The sequence below is a fragment of the Delphinapterus leucas genome, chromosome 7 (assembly GCF_059928025.1).
Source record: "Delphinapterus leucas isolate spDelLeu-1000000601 "Yukka" chromosome 7, BTC_Dleu_Yukka2, whole genome shotgun sequence".
NCBI classification, from domain to species: Eukaryota; Metazoa; Chordata; class Mammalia; order Artiodactyla; family Monodontidae; genus Delphinapterus; species Delphinapterus leucas.
The window spans coordinates 10,714,887-10,733,323 of NC_143135.1; the positions used below are offsets into that span (position 1 = coordinate 10,714,887).

The following is an 18,437-nucleotide window of genomic DNA, read 5'->3' on the forward strand; positions in this document are numbered from 1 at the left end:
TCTCCTCCGTCTTGCGTCTCCCTCCCGCCCTCCCTACCCCACCCCTCTAGGTGGTCTCAAAGCACAGAGCTGATCTCCCTGTGCTATGTGGCTGCTTCCCACTAGCTATCTGTTTTACATTTGGTAGTGTATATATGTCAATGCCACTCTCTCACTTCGTCCCAGCTTACCTTTCCCACTCCCTGTGTCCTCAAGTCCATTCTCTACGTCTGCGTCTTTATTCCTGTCCTGCCCCTAGGTTCTTCAGAACCATTTTTTTTTTAAGATTCCATATATGTGTGTTAGCATACGGTATTTGTTTTTCTCTTTCTGACTTACTTCACTCTGTATGACAGACTCTAGGTCCATCCACCTCACTACAAATAACTCAATTTCGTTTCTTTTCATAGGCCAGTTGTTTTGTGTGGAGTCACTTTCACAATTGTAGGACTGAGATTCTCAGTCCTACAATACCATCCCTCTGATAGCAACATCAGGATTGAGGTAATTTGGCAGCTAAAGATGGCTTTGGGACTGTGAACAGTTTACCCCTAAAAGCTAGTCAGTCCCACCATAGGTAACCTTCCAGTAGTTCTATGCCTGCCTATTTTTTTTAATAAATTTATATTTCTTTTACATTTTGACCACACTGCGTGGCATGAGGGATCTTAGTTCCCCCACCAGGGATGGAACCCGTGCCCCCTGTGGTGGAAGCTCAGAGTCTTAACCACTGCACTGCCAGGGAAGTCCCTGCCTGCCTATTTAAAAGAGCAGATAATTCCTTCTCAGATTTTCCAATTTATCCTCTAATTTACCAGCAGTCCCAAATTACTCTGGGGTTTAACTGCCAGGTCCTATATTTCACCACCTTGTTTCTTGGCCTTTAGCAAACTTGAATGTTTCAGTTATAAATATTATCTCTTTGATTGTCTTTTGACTGGCAGGGTATAATATATCTTGAAACCACTGGCTCTCTTTGATCCTTTAGAAGCTCATCTAGAAGACTTCATCTTTGGGCCCTTCTCTTCATCACAAGTCCAAGTTTTACTTCTGTTTAGTTCTCCTAAAACACAGCCCAGTGATCAGGGGGACTCTGTGCCTGCTTCTCGCTTTCTCAGCGACAGGCAAGTATCGTTCATATATTCAGTCAACAAATGCATATTGAGCAGTTATTGTATTGGCTTATTCTTGGCTCTAAGCATTACAACAATGAACAAAAGAGACCAAGTCTCCATTCTCATGGAGCTTATATTCTCATGCAAAGAGGACAAAATTTTAAAGAAAATAATTACTGGGCTTCCCTGGTGGCGCAGTGGTTGGGGGTCCGCCTGCCGATGCAGGGGACGTGGGTTCGTGCCCCGGTCCGGGAGGATCCCACAGCTGCAGAGCGGCTGGGCCCGTGAGCCGTGGCTGCTGAGCCTGCGTGTCCGGAGCCTGTGCTCTGCAGCGGGACAGGCCACGACAGTGAGAGGCCCGCGTTCCGCAAAAAAAAAAAAAAAAAAAAAAAAGACATGAAAATAATTACTAGGTCACAGTTAGTAGTAAGAGAAAATGAAGTATTGAAAAATTGCACTGGGTTAAGTTATGATCACTAGATTTCTATCCTAGCTTTGTTAATTTTGGTCAAATGACTGTATTGCTTGAGAAAATATCAAAACTAAACAGGGATACCAAGATTAGAGCAAAGGTTTTGCTTTCCAGGAATTTAAATCAGGAATAAAGGTAGTAATTATATTAGTAATTGTCCATAATTACTAATATAAATGTCCTAAGGGAGATGGTCTTCCACTTAGAACTGAAAAATAAGGCATCTAAGATCTTGTTTGGGTTAATTCTCATCCACACACAGGATCACTTGGATTCTTCTTGGAGATGGGAGGGCATGTGAGTGTTCTAAAGGTAGGACTAGGAAAATCACCTCGAAAGTTTGTTTTTCTCTGCCAATGAGGGTGTCTTTTATTGTTAACTTTTATTGTTAACTGGCCCTGAGCTTCCCTGGGTTCGTTATTATAGGTCTTTTCCTTCTCTTGTGTTTCTTGTCTAGAGAAGTTCCTTTAGCATTTGTTGTAAAGCTGGTTTGGTGGTGCTGAACTCTCTCAGCTTTTGCTTGTCTGTAAAGGTTTTAATTTCTCCATCAAATCTGAATGAGATCCTTGCTGGGTAGAGTAATCTTGGTTGCAGGGTTTTCTCCTTCATCACTTTCAGTATGTCCTGCCACTCCCTTCTGGCTTGTAAGGTTTCTGCTGAGAGATCAGCTGTTAACCTTATGGGGATTCCCTTGTGTGTTATTTGTTGTTTTTCCCTTGCTGCTTTTAATATGCTTTCTTTGTATTTAATTTTTGACAGTTTGATTAATATGTGTCTTGGCGTATTTCTCCTTGTATTTATCCTGTATGGGACTCTCTGTGCTTCCTGGACTTGATTAACTATTTCCTTTCCCATATTAGGGAAGTTTTCAACTATAATCTCTTCAAATATTTTCTCAGTCCCTTTCTTTTTCTCTTCTTCTTCTGGAACCCCTATAATTCGAATGTTGGTGCGTTTAATGTTGTCCCAGAGGTCTCTGAGACTGTCCTCAGTTCTTTTGATTCTTTTTTCTTTATTCTGCTCTGCAGTAGTTATTTCCACCATTTTATCTTCCAGGTCACTTATCCGTTCTTCTGCCTCAGTTATTCTGCTATTGATCCCATCTAGAGTACTTTTAATTTCATTTATTGTGTTGTTCATCGTTGCTTGTTTCATCTTTATTTCTTCTAGGTCCTTGTTAACTGTTTCTTGCATTTTGTCCATTCTATTTCCAAGATTTCGGATCATCCTTACTATCATTATTCTGAATTCTTTTTCAGGTAGACTGCCTATTTCCTCTTCATTTGTTAGGTCTGGTGCATTTTTATCTTGCTCCTTTATCTGCTGTGTGTTTTTCTGTCTTCTCATTTTGCTTATCTTACTGTGTTTGGGGTCTCCTTTTTGCAGGCTGCAGGTTCGTAGTTCCCGCTGTTTTTGATGTCTGTCTCCAGTGGCTAAGGTTGGTTCAGTGGGTTGTGTAGGCTTCCTGGTGGAGGGGACTAGTGCCTGTGTTCTGGTGGATGAGGCTGGATCTTGTCTCTCTAGTGGGCAGGTCCACGTCTGGTGGTGTGTTTTGGGATGTCTGTGGCCTTATTATGATTTTAGGCAGCCTCTCTGCTAATGGGTGGGGTTGTGTTCCTGTTTTTGCTAGTTGTTTGGCATAGGTTGTCCAGCACTGTGGCTTGCTGGTCGTTGAGTGAAGCTGGGTGCTGGTGTTAAGATGGAGGTCTCTGGGAGATTTTCGCCGTTTGATATTATGTGGAGCTGGGAGGTCTCTTGGTGACCAGTGTCCTGAAGTTGGCTCTCCTACCTCAGAGGCAGAGCCCTGACTCCTGCCTGGAGCACCAAGAGCCTTTCATCCACACGGCTCAGAATAAAAGGGAGAAAAAGTAGAGAGAATTAGTAGAAGTATGAGGAAAGAAAGAAGGAAAGGAGGGAAGGAAGAAAGAAAGAAAGAAAGACGCAAAGAAGGAAAGAAGGCAAGAAGGAAAGAAAGGAGGGAGGGAGGAAGGAAGGAAGGAGAGAAAGAAGGAAAAAAGACAGAAAGAAAGAAGATACAGTAAAAATAAAATAAAGTATAATAAAGTTATTGAATTAAAAAATACTTATTTAGAAAAAAAAAGGACGGATAGAACCTTAGGACAAATGTTGGAAGCAAAGCTATACAGACAAAATCTTACACAGAAGCATACACATACACCCTCACAAAAAGAGGTAAAGGGGGAAAAATCATAAATCTTGCTCTCAGAGACCACCTCCTCAATTTGGGATGATTCGTTGTCTAAAGGAGGGAAGGAAGGAAGGAAGGAAAGAAAGAACGAAGGTAAAGTATAATAAAGTTATTTAAATTAATTATTAAGATAAAATTTTTTTAAAAAACCATGGACGGATAGAACCCTAGGACAAATGGTGGAAGCAAGACTATATAGATAAGATCTCACACAGAAGCATACACATTCACAAAAAGAGGAAAAGGGGAAAAAATCATAGATCTTGCTCCTAAAGTCCACCTCCTCAATCTGGGATGATCGGTTGTCTGTTCAGGTATTCCACAGATGCAGGGTACATGAAGTTGATTGTGGAGCTTTAATCCACTGCTTCTGAGGCTGCTGGGAGAGATTTCCCTTTCTCTTCTTTGTTCTCACAGCTCACAGGGGCTCAGCTTTAGGATTTGGCCCTGCCTCTGCGTGTAGGTCGCTGGAGGGCGTCTGTTTTTTGCTCAGAGAGGACGGGGTTAAAGGAGCCGCTGATTCGGGGTCTCTGGCTCACTCAGGCCGGGGGGGAGGGAGGGGCACTGCGTGCGGGGCGGGCCTGTGGCGGCAGAGGCCGGCGTGACATTGCACCAGCCTGAGGCCCGCCGTGCGTTCTCCCGGGGGAGTTGTCCCTGGATCCCGGGAACCTGGCAGTGGCGGGCTGCACAGGCTCCGCGGAAGAGGGGTGTGGAGAGTGACCTGTGCCCGCACACAGGCCCCTTGGTGGCGGCAGCAGCAGCCTTAGCGTCTCCCGCCCGTCTCTGGGGTCCGCGCTTTTAGCCGCGGCTCGCGCCCGTCTCTGGGGTCCGCGCTTTTAGCCGCGGCTCGCGCCCGTCTCTGGAGCTCCTTTAAGCAGCGCTCTTAAACCCCTCTCCTCGCGCACCAGGAAACAAAGAGGGAAGAAAAAGTCTCTTGCCTCTTCGGCAGGTGCAGGCTTTTCCCCGGACTCCCTCACGGCTAGCCGTGGTGCACTAACCCCTTCAGGCTATGTTCAAGCCGCCAACCCCAGTCCTCTCCCTGCGCTCCGTCGGAAACCGAAACCCGAGCCTCAGCCCGCAGCCCCGCCCGCCCCGGCGGGTGAGCAGACAAGCCTCTCGGGCTGGTGAGTGCCGGTCGGCACCGATTCTCTGTGCGGGAGTCTCCCCGCTTTGCCCTCCGCACCCCGTTGCTGCGCTCTCCTCCGCGGCCCCGAAGCTTCGCCCTCCGCCTCCCGCAGTCTCCGCCCGCGAAGGGGCTTCCTAGTGTGTGGACACTTTTCCTCCTTCACAGCTCCCTCCCACTGGTGCAGGTGCTGTCCCTATTCTTTTGTCTGTTTTTTCTTTTGCCCTACCCAGGTACGTGGGGAGTTTCTTGCCTTTTGGGAGGTCTGAGGTCTTCTGCCAGCCTTCAGTAGGTGTTCTGTAGGAGTTGTTCCACATGTAGCTGTATTTCTGGTGTATCTGTGGGGAGGAAGGTGATCTCCGCATCTTACTCTTCCGCCATCTTCAAGGTCCCTGATAATTTGATTTTAAATGGAATGCCCCTTTGTTGCTTTACGATCCCTTGTTAAGTAGGGTCTGCCTCTCTCTTTAACCTCATAAGGAATTATAATAAAATGCATTTTCTCCTAATAGGTTATCTATTATTTCTTAACGAACCGTGCTAGGGTGCCTCATCATATGTAAAACTTGTTATATGCAGGCTTATGTTTTCATTGGTTGTTTAGTACCTGTAGTTAAAGGTTAATCCTAGTTATGCTGAATAACATAGCCTAGAAATCCAAGTAATTTATTTAGGACTGGTTAGAATAAATTAAAGAACTGCTGGAAATAAATGAAGTTAGTGCTGTGGGTAAAAATTTCCTATTTCAGCCCACACTATTTATTTCCAAAACGATAAAGGAAATGGAAGACACCTAGAAATATTCTCATTTTACTGACAGGGCTTCTGATAGGCAATATGGAGAAGGGCTTAGTCCTAGATTAACAAAGCAGGTGGTAATTGCTAGGCCAAAAATGAGGGTGCTTTGGGCTTCCCTGGTGGCGCAGTGGTTGAGAGCCCGCCTGCCGATGCAGGGGACACGGGTTCGTGCCCCGGTCCGGGAAGATCCCACATGCGCGGAGAGACTGGGCCCGTGAGCCATGGCCGCTGAGCCTGCGCGTCTGGAGCCTGTGCTCCGCAGCGGGAGAGGCCACAACAGTGAGAGGCCCGCGTACCGCAAAAAAAAAAAAAAAAAAAAAAAGAGGGTGCTTTGATTACCAGTCCAACACCACCACCAAGTCCAAAATTAAATTAAAATCTTTTCAGTGTTCTCTGAACAGAACTTGTCCTGAATCAGGGGTATGCCTCTTCTTAGGTAATATTTGTAACGGTTTCTAGAAGTGACCTGTTAATGATAACATAAACATCACATCACACCCATTCTCCAGGTGCCGCCAAATATTTTCACTACCTGTGATCTGTAAAAATGTAATAAACAGAAACCTCGATTAAATAGAGTTGTGAGACCCGGAAGGCGGAGCTCTCACGCCCTGGGATGATAAAAGCCCAACAGGAAGAAGAAACAATCCTCTTCTTTCCTGGCAGGGACTCAGCCAGTGAAAAGCCATGGAGCCTTTTTCGTCCCTATTAAAGTGTTCTCCTGCCCTTGCTGTGCCAGGACTTGCACGTGGCTCGCCATGGTTCCAGACCCCAGATTGCAACTCTCTGCTAGTCCCAAATAAACCCATCTTTGCTGGAGGAATAGCTGGCAGTCTATTTGTTTTGGGTCAACATATCTAAATACTATAGACCAGCATAGAAGAAAAAGAAGATTTTTTTAGGCAGTGAACATAATAACAGAGTCAAATATCCCAGAGCAGAACAAATATTAGTCTCATACTACATTGGTTAGCTGGGGCTTTCATGACAAAGCACCGTAGACTGGGTGGCTTAAAAACAGAAATTTATTTTCTCACAATTCTAAGAAGCTAGAAGCCTGAGATCAAGGTGTGGGCAGGGTTGGTTTCTCCTGAGGCCTCTCTCCTTGGCTTGTAGATGGCCATCTTCTCTCTGTGTCTTCACACATGGACCTCTGTGTGTATGTGTCCCTGTCCTAATTTCCTCTTCTTATAAGGACACCAGCCATAAAGGATTAGGGCCCATCCTAACAACCTCAGATAACCTTAATCAGCTCTTTAAAAACTCTATTTCCAAATACAGTCACATTCTGATCTACTGGGGGTTAGGACTTCAATATGCCATTTTGGAGGGACACCATTCAGGCCATAACAATTCACCCTCTGGTCCCCCCAAAACCATGTCCTTCTCACATGCAAACTACAGTCACCCCATCCCAACATCCCCCCAAATCTTAACCCATTCCAACATCAACTCTTAAGACCAAAATATTAACTAAACATCATCTAAATCAAGTATAGGTGAGACTTGAGGTATGATTCATCCTGGGGCAAAATTCCTCTCCAGCTGTGATCCTGTGAAACCAGACAAGTTATCTGCTTCCAAAATACAAGGTAGAGCAAGCATAGGATAGACTTCCCATTCCAAAAGGGAGAAGCTGGAAAAGAGAAATTGGAAAGCAAGTCCAAAACCCAGCAGGGCAAATTCCATTAGATTTTAAGGCTCAAGAATAATCTTCTTTGGCTCCGTGCTCTGCACTCCAGGCCCACAGGGGCAGCGGCCCCAGCCCGTTGACCCTGGGCCTTGTGGGCCTGTGGTGGCAGTGTCAGCCCTGCCAAACTCCAAACCGCCTTCAGAGTTATTCTCTCCCTTTCCTTGAAGGATAATGCATGTTCAGAGCTGACAGCTCTATTGCCCTATCCTGTAGAATCCCAGAATTCTGACATCAGTTTCAGAAATATTGTTTTTTTCCTGGAAGCCTCTTCCCTTGGCTTGTGGATTATCATCTTCTCTGTGTCTCCATACGTGGTCTTCTTTCTGTGCATGTCTACACCCTAATCGCCTTTTCTTTACAGATGCCAGTCATACTGGACTAGGGCCAATTCACATGACCTCATTTTATATTATTATCTCTTTAAAGACCCTATCTCCATCAAATCACACTTTGAGATACTAGGGGTTAGGACTTCAATACATGAATTTGGGGGGTGGCAGAATTCAGCCCATAACGCATACTTAGGTTTGTCACATAACTCCAAGACAACTGCAGGCAAGACTAGGAAATGCAGCTTTCCTGTATGCCCAACAAGAACAAATGAGAGTAATAAGTATATGACTAGTCTCTATCAAAGTAGGAGAGAGAAAATGTTAAATATTTTATAAGACAAAATAAGATAAGGATTGACTGTCTTCTGAATTATCCATAATATGATTTGACAAAGTAGGTTTTAACTATCTATTAGCACACCAATTTGAAAAGACAATCACATGGGTACACACACACACACACACACACACACACACACACACACACACAGAATGGAATATTACTCAGCCATAAAAAAGAATGAAATAAAGCTATCTGCAGCAACAGGGATGGACCTGGAGATGATCATACTAAATAAGCCAGACAGAGAAGGACAAATATCATATGATATCACTTATATGTGGAATTTTTAAAAAAAGATAACATGAACTTATTTACAAAAGAGAATAGACTCATAGACATGGAAAACAAACTTATGGTTTCCAAAGGAAAAGGAGGGAGGAGGGATAAATTAGGAGTTTGGGATTAACATATATACACCACTATATATAAAACATAACCAACAGGAACCTACTGTATAGCACAGGGAACTATACTCAATATTTTGTAATAACCTATAAGGGAAAAGAATCTGAAAAAGAATAGATATAATATATATACACACATGTAGATACACATATACATATATATATATCTGAATCACTGCTGTACACCTGAAACTAACACAACATAAATCAGCTATGCTTCATTAAAAAAAAATCACATCCAATTTTATCCATGGGTTTGATATAATGTGTCTTAAAATTTTTTTAATATTTTCAATTAAAACATTAAATAAAAATAATCAGCATCAGAAACCGATAATTTTTTGACCGTTTGAATTCAGAGCATTCTATCCTGGTCAAGTTTCTCCATTCGTGATGCCAAGCTTCACCCTCAATATAAATATGCATAAGATAAGGAAAGACAGAAACGGGGTTGGCAAACTACAGCCCACGAGTAAAATTTTCCTGAAACACAGCCACGTTCATTCATTTACTTAAACTGCTTTTCACTATAACATCAGAGTTGAGTTGCTGTGAAAGAAACCACAAAGCCTAAAATTCTTATTACTTGGCCCTTTCCAGAAAAAGTTTGCTGACCCCTTGTCTTGATGAAGGAAGTGTTACTAAGCCAGTGTTTCAATGTTTTATTTTGTTTGGCACTCCAGTTTTTGTTACCCATGCCATCAAAGAATATCACTTGGGTTGGGCAAGACCAACCCAAGTGATATTTTATATTTGTAAAATAAAAGGACACTGAGAACTCATGTTTATTCTCTGGAAAATCAGTGTTTGGAAAGAGTATAAATGGCAGTTGAGACTCTGGAAATTAAATGCACTGAAATTATTGCTGCATGAACTCCCCCTGGAAAGTCTTCGTGTACTCTCACGCATAGAAATATTCCAATATGGAGACTGCTGATGGAGATGAAATCCATTGATGGAAATGAGACTCCGTGAACCTACCTTAGCACAGTGGTTAAGAAAATAGATTCTGGAAACAGACTACTAGATTTTCATTTCTATGGACTCTTACTGTCTGTGTGACATTATGTAAGCTACCTAAACTGTGTACAAATCAATGCAAAATGGGACTATAAGAGTACCTCTCTCATAGGCTTATTGGAAGCACTAAATATGTTAATACAAATACATAATTAGAAAAGTATCTGGCACATAGTAAATGCTTAAATATTAGCTCTAATTATAATTTAGTTTTTGTTTTTTTCTCTTGTCTACTGTTTTGTTCTACTACGTGCTGTAATTGTGAATCTCAGGAGACAGAACTCTGCTGATCATACTCTTTAGCATGGCCACCTAGCATCATTCATCTATGTAAAGACCCTCTTATTATTTTTTTCCTTAATTCAGCATCGCCAATTCCATATCCTACTATATATTGGTCACACTTAAAAATATTTACTATATATCCTTCCATACTACTTTCCAAAATTTTTAACATATATGTACAAATGTGAAAAATATATTTTAATGTATATTTCTAAATAGTTTGGTGCACTATATCTTACGGTTTTCTCTTGCATTTTTCACTTACCTTTCTGTGTTTGAGCTACATGCATGTTTTTAAATCAAATCAAATGTATTCCTCTTTACTGTTGCATGGTATTCCCTACTATTCTTTCCCACCTCACTGGGGTCCAGCAACTGTGATCTTTCCATTTTCTCAAGCACCCAAAACACCCTCTGTATTAGTTTCCTATGGCTACATAACATATCACCATAAATTTGGCAATACCACTCATTACCTTACAGTTCTATAGGTCATAAGTCCAAGCAGGATCAACTGGGTTCTCTGTTTAGGTTCCCATGAGGCCAAAATCAACATGTCAGCCAGGCTGAGCTTTTATTTGCAGGATCTGGGTTTGAATCTGCTTCCAGCCTCATTCAGGATGTTGACTGAATTCAGTTCCTTGCGGTTATAGACCTGAGGTCCCTGTTTCCTTGCTGGCTCTCAACCAGGTGTTTCTCAGCTCCTGAAAGCTGCCTATGTGTCCTCTCACCTGGCCCCCTCCAGCTTCAGACCAGCAAGAGGGCTGATCCTCCTCACATTCCCAAATCTCTCTAATGACTGCTGCCACCAGCTAGAGAAAACTCTCTGCCTTTAAAGGGCCTGTGTGATTAGATTAGTCCCACCCAGATAATCTCCATTTTGATTAACTCAAAGTCAACTGAAAAAAAAAATCCCCTTCTCCCTATAAAGTAACATAATTACAGGAATGACATTTCAGCATATTCACAGCTTCTACCACACTAACAGAGAAGGAGTTACACAAGAGAGTGGGCCATGACAAGCCTCCACAACTCCCTACCTGAATCAAGAGCTCTATGACAATTTAACGGTACTTTCACAGGCCTAAAGATGACAAAGTTCTAGAAACCCTCAAATGGTACATTTTGCTTACGTGTCCCACTAATCTGCAATTTTGAGCATAAAATACCAAACTTTAGGAGGTTGAGCTAATAGGACATTCTCTAATGCTGTCCAAAATGTGGTTAACTACCAACATCTGAGCATGGCTTCGGCTGCTATAACTCAGGAAGCAGCCGGCCCCTCACAACTTCCTGTTTCCTGAGTGGGCTTTGGCTCAGGGTTTGACCAAATGAAGGGCTTCCTCCTACTAGGGTGGCTGCTCCTCCTTGTTTCTGAGATGTGGACTAGTTCTATAGGCCAGAAATGTATGACAATAGAATTTCTGGATCTGTAAGTATCATGCAGCCATGAATATTATATACTATTGTTTTGTACATCTTTGTTCATTATTGCTTTCGATATTTTATTGTATGATCATGCCACAAATTATGTGTCCAGTCTTTGCTGAAGGACATTTAACTTGCCACCAGTTGCTAGTTTTCATAATGTTGCTATTTACATCCTTGTACACAGCTCCTCCTGCGTATGTATGAGTGTTCCTGGGTCTTCTAGGGTGTAGTTCCAAGGGAATGGAAATGCTGGGGTGCATAAGCATGTATATGTGCACACGCACAGAATATACAATTCTACTATTTCCTAGATAGTTAGCAATTCCTCAATACAGTTATTGTATTTGTTTATCCTCCCTCTAGAGTTTCTCCACACCCTCACCAACACTTGGTTTCAGGAAACAATATTTGCCAGTCTGGAAGGGGAAAAGGGTGCTTGTGGATTTTAATTAACTGTGTCATGATTACTAATGAGATTGCTTTTATCACATTTCCTCTTTTGTATACTGCCTGTTGATGGCTTTTGTCCGTTTTGTATCAGAATTTGTTTTATTTTTCATTTTATGTTGGAGTATGGTTGATTAACAATGTTGTGTTAGTTTCAGGTGCACAACAAAGGGATTCTGTTATACATACACATACATCTATCCTTTTTCAAATTCTTTTCCCATTTACATTATTATAGCATATTGAGCAGAGTTTGTTTTTCAGCTGATTTGCATGACATTCTGGATACTAATCCTTGTGGATTTGCAAAGTGTTATGTTATTTCTTAACAGTGTTTATGGCAACTTTGGGAACAGAAATGTTTATTTTTTATTGTGGTAAAAAAATTTAACCTGAGATCTACCCTCTTAAAAAGTGTGCCATACAATATTGTTAGCTATAGGCACAATGTTGTACAACAGAGCTCTAGAACTTACTCATCTTGCCTAACTGAAACTTTGTACCTGTTAAATAAAAACTCCTCATTTCCCCTCCCCCAGTCCTGGCAACCACCATTTAACTGTCTGCTTCTATGAGTTTGAATCTTTTAGTTAAACATATATAATAACTCTTTCTCTTTTTTGTGTATCTATTATATATTTTTGGTTTCTGGGTACCATGAGGTTAATATAAAGCAACCTATATACATATATGTGATTATTTTAAGTTGCTGATCGCTTAATTTTAAATGCATTTTAACAACCCTTCATTTTTACTACCCTCTCCTCATGATGACTGTTTTTGACATCATACCTTACATGTTTTGTTTTGTGTGTTCCTTAACTGCTTATGGCAGACATCATTTTACTACTTTTGTCTTTTAACCTTCCTATTAGCTTTGTACATGGTTGATTTACTACCTGTATTGTATATTTACCTTTCCTGATGAGCTTTCTCCTTTTATAATTTTCATGTTTCTAGTCGTGGCCTTTTCTTTTTTGCTTAGAGAAGTCCTTTTAATATTTCTTATAAAGCTGGTTTGGTGATGCTGAACTCTTTTAGCTTTTGCTTGTCTGCAAATCTGAATGAGAGTCTTGCTGGGTAGAGTATTTTTGGTTGTAGGCGTTTCCCTTTCATCACTTTAACTATATCATGCCACTCCTTTCTGGCTTGCAGAGTTTCTGCTGAAAATTCAGCTGACAGCCTAGTGGGAGTTCCCTTGTATGTGACTCGTTGTTTTTCCCTTGCTGGTTTTAATATTCTCTTGTCTTTAATTTTTGCCATTTAATTACAATGTGTCTTGGTGTGGACCTCTTTGGATTAATCCTGTTTGGGACTCTCTGTGTTTTCTGGACTTGGGTGACTGTTTGCTTTGCCAGGTTAGGGAAGTTTTCAGCTATTATGTCTTCAAATACATTCTCAGACATTTTCCTCTTTCTCCTCCTTCTGGGACCCCTATAATGTGAATGTTAGGATGTTTGATGTTGGCCCAGAGGTCTCTTAAACTGTCCTCACTTCTTTTCATTCTGTTTTCTGTTCAGCATCAGTGATTTCCACTACTGTCTTCCAGCTTGCTGGTCTGTTCCTCTGTATCATTTAATCTACTGTTGATTCCTTCTAGTGTATTTTTCATTTCAGTTATTGTATTCTTCATCTGTTTGTGTCTGTCTTCTTAAATTTTATAACTCGTCATTAAAAACTTCTCATTCTCACTCTGTTCACCCAGTCTTCTCCGGAGTTCTCTGAGCATCTTTATGATCATTACCTTGAGCTCTTTATCTGTTAGATTGCCTATCTCTGTTTCACTTAGTTCTTCTTTGGGGGTTTTATCTTGCTCCTTCATTTGGAACGTGTTCATCTCCTCATTTTGCCTAATTTGCAGTTTTTATTTTTATGTATATGGTAGGTTGATTACATTTCCCAGCCTTGGAGAAGTGGCCCTTTGTAGGCGATGTCCTATGTGTCCCAGCAGTGCACTGCCCCCTGGTCACCAGAGCTATATCCTCTAGGGATTCCCCGCCCCCCGCCCCATGCAGGCTGTTTGGGTCCTTCTGTTGTGGTGGGCTGTGAGTGGTCTTGTAGGCATGGCTGGTCCCAGGTCTGATTGGTTGCCAGGGCCTGCCTGGAGGCTGCCAGTTGCTGGTTGGCTGAGCTAGGTCATGAGAAGTCTGGCTGTGAAAATCTGGGGGTCTCTGGGGTAGTGCTGGCTCACTGGTGGGCAGAGCCAGGTTCTGGGTTGGGTGGTTATGGGGCCAGGATTCCCAGATCTAGTGTCAGCCTCCTGGTGGGTGAGGCCAGTTCCTGACACAGCTGGCTGCAGGGTTGAGGGTGTCCTGAAGCTTGTGTCAGCCCACTAGTGAGTAGGGCTGAGATCCAGCAGGTCCCCAGACTGGTGCTGCCTAATGGTGGGCAGAGCTGTGTCCCAGACTCTCTGGCTGTAGGGCCCTGGGATATCCAGTCTAGTGCCTGCATACTGGGCCAGGTCCTGGGCTCTGTGGTGGACAGAGCCATGCCCAGGGATGGCTGTGGGTTCAGGGGTCTTAAGGCAGCCTGCCTACTAGTGGATGGGGCTGTGTCCCCACCCAGCTAGTTGCTTAGCCTGAGGCATTCCAGTATTGGTGCCTACAGGCTGGTGGGCAGGGCTGGGCAGTCCTGAGGCTAATAAGCTAGAGGGAAGATTACAAAATGGTCCTTGCCAGCACCCGTGTCCATGTGATAGAACAAGCTTCAAAAAATGGCTGCCACCAGTGTCGATGTCCCCAGGGTGAGCTCCAGTTGCCTCCTGCCTCTCTAGGAGCCTCTCCAAGATCAGCAGGTGAGTCTGACCCAGGCTCCTTTCAAATTACTGCTCTACCCTGGGTCCCAGAATGTGTGAGATCTTGTGAAAGCCCTTTAAAAGTGGAGTCTTTGCTTCCCACAGACTCTGGGTCTCCTAAAATCAAGCCCCACTGGCCTTCAAACCCAAGTGTTCTGGGGGGCTTGTCCTCCCAGTGCAGGACCCCCAGGTTGGGGAGCCTGATGTGGGGCTTAGACCCCTTGCTCCTTGGGGAGAACTCTGAAATTGTAATTATCCTCTTGTTTGTGGGTTGCCCATTCAGGGATATGGGTCTTGACTATACCACATCCTCCCCCAACCACACCTGTTTTGTTGTGGTTCCTTCTTTATATTTCTAGTTGTAGAGGATCTTTTCTGGTAGATTCCAGTCTTTCTCATCAATAGTTGCTCTATAAATAGTTGTCATTTTTGGTGTGCCCATGAGAGGAGGTGAACTCAGGGCCTTCCCACTGTGCCATCTTGACTCAGCTCCTCAGGAGTGTCAGTTTTTATTGAAGAGTAATTCCTCTGAAAGGAAAGAGAGAAAGAATTTATCAGGCGAAGTCATCAGACAAAGACTGAGACGTGACTGTATCTGTGCCAGTCCAACAAGGGATTCTAAAAGTTGCCCTTTAGAGGAGTCCCAGGTTGGGCAGCAATGGCTAGACCTTTGTTCCAATCTTGCTCAGGCATGGGTTGGAACCCCCAAGAGAAGAGTATGATCTCTGCTCAAAGGCTAAAGGAGCAATGGAGTTAACAGCTGGAGGCTGTTCTGGGATGGGCAATGCATCGTTCCTTGAAAGGAAATATGAGCAGCACATCTGTGGATGCCACAAATAACAAATTGGTTCAACCTGAAGAACAGTCCATAAACAAAGATATCTAAATAGATCTAAAGACACGTATTTCCTTTTTCTCCCATTTTATCCAAAAAGGAGTTTCTAAAAATTGCCTTTGATTTGGTACTCAAAGAAAAATTTAACAGGCTAAGCCAAAAGAGAGGGTAAAGAGATTGATTCTGCAAGATGGCTGAGGTAAGGAAACTTACAAGTAGCATTTCTTAATATTGCTCAGTGGTCATGAAGCTTTATTTAAGTACCCTGTTTCCAAAGTACTTCCAGAACAGGAATTATATTTTTTAATTGTTTGTATTGGGACACTAACTGGGGTCATTTTAAATAAGAGTTTAACCCCTAAAACTTTGTTTAGAATTTTATAACCCAAACTAAGGTAAAATATCTTTCAATTCCAACATCAGTAGATACCTGGATCCTAAAAATAATATTATTAAGAGTACAGAATGGTGGTTTTGAGCGTGCAGATAACCCACAGTAAAGGGTAACCCAGAAGACTCCTAAAGTTAGGATTCAAAGACTTCCTAAAAGAATTAAATGCCTGCATAACAATATGTGTTTTGAAGATTGAAATTGTCAAGTATCCATAACCATCCATAACACCATGCATATAATACTACAAACGAATCATTGTTGTCTGAAAGACAGAGTCTGAAAGATAGAACATTCTGTCTCAAGATCTATACACAAACATTTACTCTTCTTTTCTTAGAAACAATGAACACAGGATCTGTGCTCTGTGTTTTTGTCTTTTCAGGAATCTGACTATGTACCGTTGGATCATTCCCCTGTGCATCAAATGATGGGCCCTCTCTTCCATGAGAGAGAAATCTGGCCATCCACTTGCATACTCTATGCAAGTTCCTGTGCATACTCAGGAACTCTATTCCTATAGCTGCTTAAGAACTGTGCATCAAATATGCATCCAAACTTAGTAGTTTTCAGAAAGCTGTGATTCATTATGCTATAAGCCATCCCTCACTTTAAAAAATAACTTACTTCTAGTCAAAGAGGAAATTAAAGATATCTAGAGACAGGGACTTCCTTGGCGGTCTAGTGGTTAAGACTCCATGCTTCCACTGCAGGGGCAAGGGTTCAATCCCTGGTTGGGGAACTAAGATCCTGCATGCCACATGGCACAGCCAAAAAGAAAAAAACCTAGAGACAAATGAAAACGAAAACATGACAATCCAAAATCCATGGGAGGATGCAGCAAAGCAGTTCTATGAGGTAAGTTTATAGTGATACAGTCTTACCTCAGGACACAAGAAAAATCTCAAATAAACGACCTAACAAACATTAGACCTAAAGCAACTAGAGAAAGAAGAACAAACAAAACCCAAAGTTAGTAGAAGGAAAGAAATTGCGAAGATCAGAACAGAAATTAATGAAAGGTACAATCTCCCAAGACTGAACTAGGAAGAAATAGAAAATATGAACAGACCAATTACAAGTACTGAAATTGAATCTGTGATTTTAAAACTCCCAACAAACAAAAGTCCGGGACCAGATGGCTTCATAGGCGAATTCCATCAAATATTTAGAGAAGAGTTAACATCTGTCCTTCTGAAACTATTCCAAAAATTGCAGAGGAAGGAATACTTCTGAACTCATTCTATGAGGCCACCATCACCCTGATACCAAAACCAGACAAAGATACTACAAAAAAAGCAAATTATAGGCCAATATCACTGATGAACACAGATGCAAAAATCCTCAACAAAGTACTAGCAAACCGAATCCAACAATTCATTAAAAGGGTCATACACCATGAACAAGTGGGATTTATCCCAGGGATGCAAGGACTTTTTAATATCCACCAATCAATCAGTGTGATACACCACATTAACAAATTGAAGAATAAAAGCCCTATGATTACCTAAATAGATGCAGAAAAAGCTTTTGCTAAAATTCAACATCCATTTATGATAAAAACTCTCCAGAAAGTGGGCATAGAGGAAACATACCTCAACATAATAAAGGCCATATATGACAAACCCACAGTTAACACCACACTCAATGGTAAAAAGCTGAAAGCCTTTCCTCTGAGATCAGGAACAAGACAAGGATGTCCACTCTCACCACTTGTCTTGGAAGTCCTAGCCAAGACACGGAAGTAACCTAAATATCAATCGACAGATGAATGGATAAAGAAGATGTGGTAGGGGCTTCCCTGGTGGCGCAGTGGTTGAGAGTCCGCCTGCCGATGCAGGGGACGTGGGTTCGTGCCCCGGTCCGGGAAGATCCCACATGCCGCGGAGCGGCTGGGCCCGTGAGCCATGGCCGCTGAGCCTGCGCGCCCGGAGCCTGTGCTCCGCAATGGGAGAGGCCACAACAGTGAGAGGCCCGCGTACCGCAAAAAAAAAAAAAAGAAGATGTGGTACATATATACAATGGAATATTACTCAGCCATAAAAAAGAATGAAATAATGCCATTTGCAACAACAGGAATGGACCTAGAGAGTATCATATTAAGTGAGATAAACCAAACAGAGAAAGACAAATATCATATGATATCACTTATCTGTGGAATCTAAGATACAAATGAACTTATTTACAAAACAGAAATAGACCCACAGACATAGAAAACAAAGTTATGTTTACCAAAGGTGAAAGGGGCTGGGAATAGCAATAAATTAGGAGTTTGGTATTAACATATACACACTACTATATATAAAATAGATCACCAAAAAGGACCTACTGTACAGCACAGGGAACTACACTCAATATTTTATAATAACCTATAAAGGAAAAGAATTTGAAAAAAATTATATATATACATATATATGTGTGTGTGTATAATTGAATCACTTTGCTCTACATCTAAAACTAACACAACATTGTAAATCAACTATACTTCAATTAGAAAAACAAAACTAAAGAGCTATACGATCTACGCTCTTATACACCATCTGTGGCTGAACTGTGGTATTTTCTGAAATTCTACATTTAATAAGAGGCTGCCAACAGTTAAACCGGAAACTAACTGATTTGTGGGACTCACTAGGAAGTCTTACATATCCAGTGAAACTCAAAAGTCTGTGTTTGGTTCCTTGGAATGTACTGCAGGACAGTTAAAAAGGATCTATCTGCAGGCAACTGATCGAACACAGAAATCTGAATGGAAGTTATTTCATA

The 18,437-nt window shown here is 42.1% G+C and overlaps 1 protein-coding gene across 1 annotated transcript in view; it reads right to left on the reverse strand.

The window, feature by feature from the left end:
- Positions 1 to 2,964: 2,964 nt before the first annotated feature.
- Positions 2,965 to 18,437, reverse strand: part of STX3 (syntaxin 3) — a 150,387-nt gene continuing 134,914 nt past the window's right edge. The window contains exon 11 of the mRNA XM_089914767.1: positions 2,965 to 14,973. The gene's annotated coding sequence lies outside the window, so the exon portion shown is untranslated. The remainder of the gene's footprint in view (positions 14,974 to 18,437) is intronic.